This window comes from Triturus cristatus, chromosome 9, assembly GCF_964204655.1.
Source record: "Triturus cristatus chromosome 9, aTriCri1.1, whole genome shotgun sequence".
Lineage (NCBI taxonomy): Eukaryota > Metazoa > Chordata > Amphibia > Caudata > Salamandridae > Triturus > Triturus cristatus.
Genome location: NC_140592.1, coordinates 250464598 through 250475678, shown reverse-complemented (window position 1 = coordinate 250475678; position 11081 = coordinate 250464598). Strand labels below are relative to the sequence as shown.

The 11081-nt window shown below is 49.2% G+C and overlaps 1 pseudogene; it reads left to right on the top strand.

The window, feature by feature from the left end:
• LOC146797695 (28S ribosomal RNA) overlaps positions 1–160 on the top strand; it is a 3367-nt pseudogene extending 3207 nt beyond the window's left edge.
• The last annotated feature ends 10921 nt before the right edge of the window (positions 161–11081 follow it).

Below are 11081 nucleotides of genomic sequence, written 5' to 3'. Positions count from 1 at the left end.
TTGCAATAGTAATCCTACTCAGTACGAGAGGAACCGCAGGTTCAGATATTTGGTGTATGTGCTTGCCTGAGGAGCCAATGTGGCGAAGCTACCATCTGTGGGATTATGACTGAACGCCTCTAAGGCAGAATCCCCCCCTAAACCGCAATGATACCGCAGTGCCGTGGAGCCTCGGTTGGCCTGGGATAGCCGGCCTCTCTCGGGGGGCCGGTGTGTAGAGCCGCTCGCTTGGGGACCAGAGCGCGGACAGAAGGGGTTTGCCTCCATCGCCCTTAGTGCACCGCATTTTCGTGGGGCACCCGGTGCTAAATCATTCTTAGACGACCACAGGAGGCTGCCTCCACCACATGCCCTCCGGCACGGGGGCCTCCCCCTCCCATCCCTGCCCCACCTGGGTGCAGGGATGGGGCCACCATCCCTCATGGGTGAGCAGGGTGACCAGATGGCCTGGTCCGGCCGGGCCTCCCCTTCCCACTGCTCCCGCCCAAATCGGGCAGGGAGGCGAGCAGCCCCGGGGAAGGATCCTCCCGAGCGGATGCCTCAGAGCGCCTGGCCACCCTCGCCATTGCCGGTCTGCAAGGGAAACTGGGTACGGCACCCTCTCAGGCCATCTGGGGGCTGGGTCGTCCCGGGCCATCTGGTCGCCTGGGTGCGCGACCAGATGGCCCTGCGGACCGGGCGACCAGATGGCCCTGCGGGCCGGGCGACCAGATGGCCCTGCGGGCCGGGCGACCAGATGGTCGGCCTCACACCACTTTTTGTCCTTCCCCAGGGTTCTGTAACACCCCCACAATGTGGGGGCTTAATAGTCCAGGAAAATGGGCTCCCCGGGCAGGCCGGCGGGGAGAGCACATGGCCTGGGCTTAACCCTCCTTGGTTCCAGCTGAGTGTCCGGGCCCTGGGGACGGGGGTCCACCGGGGCCTGGGGAGGCTCTCCCCAGCCTGGCTTTGGTCCGGAAGCTGGGACCGGGCCCAGGGCTTGAGCTCCGTCTGGCAAGGCCCCGGGGTGTGTGAGCCCTCCGTCCTGCAAGCCATTGGAGGGTCCGGGTGCTGGGGACGGGGGTCCACCAGGGCAGCTCTCCCCGGCCTAGCTAGGGTTCGGAAGCTGGGACCAGGCCCGGGGCTTGAGCTCCGTCCGGCGGGCCCAGAGGTGTGGGAGCCCCCCATCCAGCAAGCCAGCCGAGGGTCTGGGTGCTGGGGATGAGGAGGCGCTCGCCGGCCTGGCTAGGGCTCAGAAGGTGGGACAGGCCCCAGGGCTAGGGTTCAGAAGTTGGGATCGGGCCTGGGGCTTGCACTCAGTCCGGCGGGCCGCGGGAGCCCCCCCCATCCTGCAAGTCAGTCAATGGTCCGGGGGTCCCATCGGGGCCCAGGGAGGCTCTCCCCGGCCTGGCCTAGGTTTCAGAAGCTGGGCCCGGGGCTTGAGCTCTGTCTGGCAGGCCCTGGGGTGCGGGACTCCCCCCAGTTCTGCAAGCCATCTGAGTGTCCTGGTGCTGGTGACAGGGGGTTCCATCGGGGCCAGGGGAGGTACTTCCGTTATGGCTCAGGGTGGGCAGATTGGCTTCCTTCGGGCCCAGCCATCTGGTCGCGCCTTTCCCCTCAGCCATCTGGTCGCACGCAATGCTTTCCAATGGGGCAACCAGATGGCCGGACTTCCCTGGAAGTCCCGATGAGGGCTCATTTGCCTCCCCGATCCCAGCCAGGGCTCCAGGTCGGGCGCATCCGTGCCTAGTGTCCCTTAAGTCTCGTGGTGCGCGCGGGTTACCAGAAAGAGGGGTAGCTTTCCTCCGGAATACTAGGGACAGGTCCAGAGTCCCCAGGCTCAGTCTCCTGGCCTGCCGCTCTGCCAGGGGCCCAAGACGGGGTTCTGCTGGGCCCAGGGAGAGTCCCCCTGCTTGGAAGGTCTGGCCAGGGCCCCAGGGAGGGTGGCCTCCCCACCCCAGGCTCCATCCTCAGACCTGCCACGTGGCAGGGTGCCAGGGACGGTGGCCCGCAGGCCCGGGGAGGCCTCCCCAGCGCCTCGTGGCCCAGGAGCCCCGGCTGGGTGCAGGGGCCTGTCCAGGCCCCGGGTCGGGTACTCCAGCCCTGGGCTTTGTCCCCCGTCCTGCCGCTGTGCCAAAGGCCTGAGTCGGGGTTCCGTGGTGCCCGGGAAGCCCCCCCTCGCTTGGCTGGGTCCAGTAGCTCCGTCATGAGCACTGCAGCGCCACGCCCACACCCTAGCCCCACCCACACCGGAATTCGCGCCGCAGCGAAGGGGTTTAATGGGATGGGTCTGCCCAGATGTGGGTCCCTTGCTCGCTGTGCCACTGTATTCAAGCTAGCTTGGCTGATTAGGGGCGATACCCAGAAACCAGTCCCAGGATACTGGTTTTCAGTGCAGGGACGACCTGGCTTGGCAATTCGGGCTGGACTATTCCTATGAGGAGCAGGGTCAAAACTGATTTGCATATGGCTGGGTCCAAACTGTGGTGGCAATGTGAGCAGAAGACCAATGGATTTAACCCAGATCTCTTGACTGGGGGGGAATGTTTGATTTGTTCAGCATTCCGTCCATCATTTGTTTGCACAGATATCTGCAGCTTGCGCTTTGTGCTTTTTGGAGCTAATTTTCACTTAGATCTTTAAAACTGCATATCTCTGCTTCTACTGATTGATTTCAGTTGTTTTGGTCTTGTTTTATTCATTATACTTTACTCTATTTTTCTAATCTTGTGTGTGAATCTTTGTGGTGTGTTTTCACTTTACCTCTGATTCAAGCCGTATTGCTCTGTGCCAAGCTACCAGAGGGCTCAGCACAGGATAATTTGGGATTTGTTACTTCACCCTGACCAGGACGGTGGTTCCTGCTTGAGTAGGGTTTGCCTCCCTCAGCCATCAACTAGTTTCTTACACTGTCTCCCAGATAGAGAGGTAGATAGAGATTTAGAGATCTAAGCAAATCCTGAGCATTCTAATACAAATGAGGGTTAATTCATTGACGAAAATTGCAGGAGAACCTTTATGAACGTGGGACACCAACATGCATGGTGCTCTGCAAGACTTTTTTCTCAGCCACTCCTTGTTGCCAGGATTGAAGCCTGCATCTGAATGTGGTAGTGGATGTAGGTGGAAGTTGTGGGTCCCCAGCAGGCTTTTTCCCATCACCACCCGGGCTTCCAACTTGCCCTCTGAAACGTTATGGCCAGGGCTTCAACATATTAGCACCCTCAAGAGATCACCCTTGCTCATAAATAGTGGGTAGCAGAGAATGTTTTACTTCAATTAGATAACCGAGATCCTGATTGAGATTTACTCCTAGAGGTGCTAGCCGCTGGAGGCACCCTGGTTTAGAGGAGTATTGGTGACATGAAGAGTATTCTGAACGGGCCACTGGGAATGAGGCAGAGAGACTGTGTGGTCTTTGTGGATGGATGCCTGCTCTTTGATGACTGGAAGACTGCGGGTAAGGAGAGGGTACATCTGTGAGATGGTGGAGTTGATATACTGCACCAAGAGTACAAGAAAACAGCAAAGGAAATCTGTTAGGAAGTTGGTAGATCTCAGCACAGGACTAACAAGCAAGGAAAGTCTGATCGAAGCAAGGATCGGGTATTAATGTAGGAGGGGTTAAGTAGACAATACAGATACCTAAACATTGGGAAAGAAAAAGACAAGACAGAATTTGGAACTGGAAACAGTTTCGGATGGAACTGAATAGTGTGATGCCTGCAAAGACAAAACTATACAGTCAAGATATATATTGAACAATAACCTGAGGAAGCTAGGTGATGGAACAAACAGAAAGACAATAGACAGACTATGACAAATGATAGTTTGTATGGTCTACAGTACTGTTGCCTAAATATGCACTGTGACAAAAAAAAGCCTTGGGCAAGATGCATATGAATTTGAGATGCAATGGGTCAGATTTATCAACACTTTTTGGCGGTACAAATTCACCAGTGGTGATGCAAACCAGTGCAAAGTGTGGATTTCGGTTTTACTTTCCAGAGCAAAAATTGTTTGCCATTGGAAAGTTGGCTAAAAGTAGCATAAAGTAGCACTCTCCTCTATTTGCACACATTGAATAAAGGGGGCATCTTATGGGTGGTTCATGGCATTTACAAGCTACCACCATGTTTGACAAAAAGCCCTATCAAGTAACATAAGTAAACAAGGATTTGCACACAAATGCACCAACTTGAGGCAGGAGCAAAGTAGGAGAAAAGTTTGTTTTCTCCAAGCTTTTTCCAATATGTATGTGGGCTGCACCATACAGCAGACAAAGTGGAAAAGGTTTTAAAATTAGTCTAAGCATAGAGTTTTGTACTGGAAGACTACCCTTTTAGGAAAAAACCCATGACAGACTCATGCACACACCTTTGCATTCAAGCACGTGTGGGCGGCACCAGTCAGCCAGAGAGTGTGGTAACACTTGGTAGGGGAGTAAAACACAACACCTTTGCTTTGACTAAGCTTGGGCTGGAAGGAATTATGACCTAGTGGCCAAGATTCTACTTGTAGGACCTGCAGACTTGGATTCAGATCTGGCTTCAACCCCCGACTAAAACCCACGTGATTCTGAGCCATTTTTTTAAATCCGATTGTTCATAAAAATGAAAATTGTTAACTGCATTCATAATTATTTTAAATTCCCCACTTGGATCAAGATTAAAAGTCAGCTTACTGGAGCGATGCCAATCAAGTCGGGCTTGGTGTTTCTGCACCTGCATTCACCAGGTGTGGAAAAACCGACCTAATTTTAAATTTAATAAAATTAGTAAGGGATCGGGCAGAGGCTGCACGCAGGTGAAGCGCACCCCACTTGGCCTCATCCTGTGGCTTGAGTGCGCACCTAATGCCCCCTCCTGCCAGACCACAGCCTGACTTGCTCTCACACACCTTCCCCACCCCATTTCCATCACCTCCCACAGTCACAGACCCCCTATATTCCCATTTAACACCTGCCCAAAGCAGTGTGAAACCCCCCAGAATTCCGTGCAAATTTCTACTCCGTAAAATACAAGCGCTATTACTGCCCACTCTGTGGGATTTAACTCCTAATTGCACAGTACCAATGGGGTGTTACCACACAGTTTGCACCCCACCAGTACCACACACTCGCAATCATGATCTTGGACTACAGACCTCGCTATCTTCCAATAGCCCCTTTAAATGAACTGCTGGATTGCTCCCCAGATAGGTTTGGGCTGTATAAATACCAAAGCATGCATACAATCTCACAGCGGTGGGTGTACCAACCTCACCAACTCATTTCACGTGACGGCTGACAGATGGCAAAACATTTCCATATTGCATTCTTTGACTGATTTGCCGTAGATTAGGAACTGAGAGTCATATACTGCGACAAACAATTCAGGCGTCCAATTTTCCTGCCCACCTTACTTGTGTCACTGCATTTCCCCGATTTTTGACTCATTTCAAACGCTTTCCTTTAAATCGGACATTTATTAGTAGTGAAGCGATAACTTTTCCAATTGTCAGATGTTTGATCCTCGCAGTACTCACCTCTGGCTCGACTACATGAACCGCGCTTCTAAAGTGGGTACTGGTGGCTGCTGATAAATATATCAAGGTACTTGGTTCGGCTCAGCCCCATGCATGCACTAAATGACTGTCAGTTGTCCCTAATGTAATAGCAATCAGTCTCCATTCGGGAGTATGGCCAGAAGAGAGAGCACCGAAACCTGGACCAGAGAGCTTTGTTTGTTCTTGGGGAATGTGCTTCTTCGATAAGAATAATTCTTAATTAATGCAGAAGCATCAAACAGGCGGAATTTATTTGAAATGTATTTCTTATAGCACTATACAGTCCACTTTTTAGTTCATGGCACTGAACTACAAAAGCGGATTTAGTTTCTACTGGCAGCCAAGAAACAATTATAACGCACTAAAATGCATTGCTTATGGAAATCTTGAAAGAGCTGGTACCACATTGTTTTCTCTGTAAGAGGAGAGAAAAAAGCCATATGGATCAGAAACATTTCTGCCTTTCAGTTCTTGTGCCTCCCACTCACACATATTGCTGGGAAAATTAAACAAGCATATACAGAAATAAGTGTAAAGCAATACCATTGCTATGAGCGTGGCCTCGCGTAAAGTAATTTACACTAGGTCACACAGGGCGTCACGGGACCCGTCACCCCAGGCCAGAGGCAGGCACACCTGTCAATTACTAACAAGATAGCGCCCCTTCTCCTTTCTTCTTCTTCCATCCATCAATCAATGTTGAAAACAAACAGGTGTCGGCTCTCCGTTTTGTGATCTTTCCAAGGAGTTCATTTGGCACAGGAATCCAATGTGAGGGTAGTTTGACAATGTGATGAGGGAGGCAGACAACACCTCACTTTGAAGCAGGAGTAAAGAAAGCATAAAGGCAGCCCTGTGAAGGTTAAATGCTCTCCTTTAAGTTTTTTTTAAAAAAAATGGTTTATAGTTTGTTTTTTCATACTTACAAAAGAGAAATGTTGCAAAAATACACCGAGTTAAAAAAATATATATATATATTATATATATATATATATATATATATATATATATTCACTTAAAAAACCATAGGTTTCACACACGTTATAGTTAGTAATTAGCATTTAAAAAACCTTGCAAATTCACTTAGAAAAGTTTATAAAAGGTTATTTTGGCAAGGCGGGTTCCGTGGGTAGGAGATTCAATCAAAAGGGGCACAGGGGACTGTGTCCTGGTTAATTTCAGAGACCGAAGAACAGTTGCCTACATCTGTAATTGGGTTGGGGGCTCACCACATACCACCATACAGACACTTCCCTTATCGGCCTTCTACCCCGACAAATTAGAGCGGTTTGCGGAGGGAGGCGACGAGGGTTGGTCATGGGTGGGCCCGAGAAAGTTGTACCAGGGGAGAAGAGTCTATCCCCAAGGGGAACCCCGGGGTATGAATAGATGGAACCAGCCAGCCCTGGGTCTGAATGGGATCCCATTTGCTCACCCTAACAGATTTGACTGTCTTGATGCTGTGGATTGACGGTATAATTCCAAAGGGGAGCACACTGTCTGTCCAACATTTGGGGGGGGAGAGGAATACTGGGGTGGGTGCCCACCAAGAAAGGTCTCTTCGCCACGGGCTATCCTAGGCAGTGAACGCTCTGTCACTGGGGATCGGGCCCTCCCGGGGTCAGATCAAAGTATTCCTGCCGAGATTGCTACAAATACAGATAAGGATCTGAGGTCATTAGAAATCCTATCTTGGAACATAGCGGGGTTACCCAATAAATTAGACTGTAGTGAATGGGCGGACTTCATTAAAAAATACGATATATGTATGTTCCAGGAGACATGGGCCAGAGAGAGTCACTGCTATGCTGGGTTTGCAACTTTTAATGTTTTAGCCACATGGGGAGGGAAGGGACGCCCGTCCGGTGGTCTGTCAATATGGGTTGGTTCCCATCTTGGCTGCAAGGCCGAGATTGTAGAAACCAACTCTCTGGACATTTTGTGTGTGGCCTTGTGTTGGCCCACTGGGATGGGTCTAACACTGGTAAATGTATATTCCAGACCGGTTGGAGTAGCGGGCATTTCAGGGACAATGAAGGACCTGGCTACATTTCTCGACTCTGTCTCTAGCTCAGTAACACTCTTTGTCGGAGGCGACTTTAACATCCAGTACGAACCACTCCCGGCTTACCTAGACGGGGTCAGCAGTGAGGAGGATGATCTCTGGGATATTCCAGGGCGGCCTTTGACCTGGTTCCACGTGGTAAGCTGTGGGAAGTGCTGGCTAGAGTGGGGGTACCAAGTGATCTATTGTCGATGATTATTCGACTTCACACCAACACCTATGCTCAAGTGAGGTGTGGTAAGCAGGGCACCGACCCTGTTCTGCCTCTTTGTCAATGGGGTCATTGACCACCTCAACGGGGTCCCTAATTCTGACGTCCCAAAGCTGGCAGGAAGGAGGGTTCCAGCAATTATGTTTGCGGATGATACCCTCCTCCTCTCCAAGTCGCCGATGGGAATCCAGCGTGTTCTGGATGGCTTTGTGGACTTCTGTAGAGAGCACGGACTGGAGATTAATACTACGAAGACCAAATTTATGGCCTTCAATCCCCCGCCTAGGTTCCACTGCATTCCCCGTATAGGGAACAATACGCTAGAACGGGTTAACACCTTTGAATATCTTGGTGTAACCCTCAATGAGAAAATGGGGTGGGGTCCGCATCAGGAGAAAGCAAAGCTAAAACTAGTACAACATGTGGGTGGGATATTAAGGCTGTTGGGGAAGAATAGGTCAACTCTTAAACCTATAGGCCCTCCGCTCCACATTTATAGGGCGCAAGCCAGAGGAGCCGTTATTTATGGCAGTGAATTATGGGGCCACAAAGTCTCGTCTTGCTTGGCAAAGAAGGAGAACGGGTTTCTCAGGTGCTTAGTAGCCCTCCCTCCAAGCACACCTTTAGTGCCACTAAGACTTGACTTAGGTATTAGACCCCTGGAAGAAGATCTGGCGCTCCGCCCTCTGATCTACTGGCGCAGACTGTGGGCGGTGCCCGAATTGATCCATTATAGGCAGGGCTTGCAGGAAGTCCTTAGCCTTCCGAATTCGGGGAATATTGGTTGGCTCAAATTTGTAAGGAGTAGTCTGGTGGGTCTAGGCCTTGACACCCTATGGAATGATCCTCTAGATGCTTGCCCCAGGCTTCCAAAAAAGGCCCTCACTAAAATGTACTATGACTCCAAGGCTCCCACATTCCACCCCTGCACAACCCCTAGGACCCTCACGGAGCAATTTATTTGTATTAAAAATGTTTACAGCCTGGAACCAGCCCTGGACAATATACACCCAGTACTAATAAGGAAGCTGTATCTGCAATGGAGGCATGGGTCCCTGCCAATCCATGCACTCACTAGTCACTGGACTGAGTCTGCACCTAGCACTTGCCCGGCATGCAGAGTAAGTGATGAAACTGAACTGCATATAATATTCTTTTGTCCGGGCTATAGTGAGGCGCGGAGAAAATGGATCATCCCCATTTGCAGGAACTTGGGTTTTACTAGGTGTCATGAAGCCTTTAGAATCCTCAAGAGTGAAATGGCTGCCCATATTGTGTTTGCTGTGGCCAAATTTCTGGGGGCTTTCTGGCATACAAGGAGACGGTACCTGAAAACGCTCACCTGATTCAATTTGTACTGGTTTAAACTGTATATGACTGTTGTAACGAGCGGCCATATAGATGTCCTGGTCTTTTAAATGTTTTAAATATTTTAAACCACTTTTTAACTAATTTTATGTATGTTTTTAAATATTTTTATAATAATATAATTCTATGCATCTTTTATGGAGATATTCTCCGAAATAAAGTTTATTTGACTGACTGACTTAGAAAACCATAGGTTTCACACATGTTATAGTTAGCTGGACATTTCACTCGTAAAAAACCATTGAAATTCCCCCGTTATAATTAGTTCAGATAACTATAACTCGCGCAACCGCAATCCACTGCTGATGACATCACATATTACATCACTTATGACATGGTCAGTTGCATCACTGATGACATCATCCTTGTGATAGAGTGGCGGCCGCGCGAGTTATAGTTATCTGAACTAACCATAACGGGGGAATTTCAATGGTTTTTTACGAGTGAAATGTCCAGCTAACTATAACATGTGTGAAACCTATGGTTTTTTAAGTGAATTTGCAAGGTTTTTTAAATGCTAATTCCTAACTATAACGTGTGTGAAACCTATGGTTTTTTAAGTGAATTTGTACGGCTTTTTAAATGCTAAGTTATGTATGTTTTTATTATATTTTTTATATATATATATTTTTTTAAGGTTTTTCAACGTGCGCGCACGGTGCGCGCACCCCGCGATTTTTTGAAAAAAAAAATGTTTTTTTCACCTTTCAGGGTCCTTCAGGGACCCCCTGACAAAGGCTAAGGGGTCAGGAACTCTCTACCCTGCCCCCTTTTCATGTTCGCCACCTTCCTTTTTCACTCTCGCACTGAAAACAAACAAAATGGTGGCTGACACTTCCTGATTTCGACCGATTCGAATGTTGACTGACATGAAACCACCAATCAGAATTACGCTCGCGCACGTTAGGGTGCTCGCACGGTGCGCGGCTATAGATATGTATGTGCTTTTAACTGCAATTTTCTCAGGATCTACTGAACAGATTGACTCCATATGTGCAAAAGGCACATCCCTGAGCTGAGGACTACCTCTTTGCCAAATTTCAAGTAATTCTGTTCAGCCGTTCAAGCTGTACCTTGGACTAAAGGTCCCTATGGAAAATTGCATGGGGAAAATGCGTTTTGGGACCCCCCTTTTTTCTCAGCCCCCGCTTGACGAATCCCCCCGAGACTTTCAGGGTAGGAGCGGAGCGCCCCACCTATTTTGAAAGTTTCGCGAGGATTCGTCAACCGGCGCCAAAGTTATTCCAAATAGAATGTTGCGGATTTCCGATGGAAACACGGTCCTAACTATAACTATCTACTGGCGACCGCCAGTAGATTATATATATATATATATATATATATATAATTTTACCTACTGTTGGTTGCCAGTAGGTGGTTATAGTTAGGAGCACGTTTCCATAGGAAAAAAGGTTTTTGTTTGCCAATAACTTTGCCGCCGCTTGACTGTTTCCCTTTTTGGTTCAACCGCTGTGTTGAAAGTTCCGGCGTCATCCGTCAAACAGAGGCAGAGAAAGATAGGGGTCCCGAACATGTTTTCCCCATGCATTTTCCCACAGGGATTTTGAAAGACTACAGCCCGAACCGCTGAACGGAATGACATCACATTTTGCAGAAAGCTACATGCTGGTCCAGAAAGCGTGATTTGGTGTAAATCTGTTCAGTAATTTTACAGATATTTAAGTGTAAAAAATATAGATATCTGGGGACGAGATTCCTTGCAGTGGACTAGCGGATCCCAATGAAATTTGATTGGCGAACAACACTTCAACCAGGAAGTGTTGGCAGAAATCTTGGGACTCAGCTTTGAGCTGAGTCCCACAAAAAATGTAAAGAAAATAAAGAAAAGGGGGCAGGGCAGGAATACCCTGATCCCCCAGATATGGTGGGGGCCCCCACAGGAAACCCCAC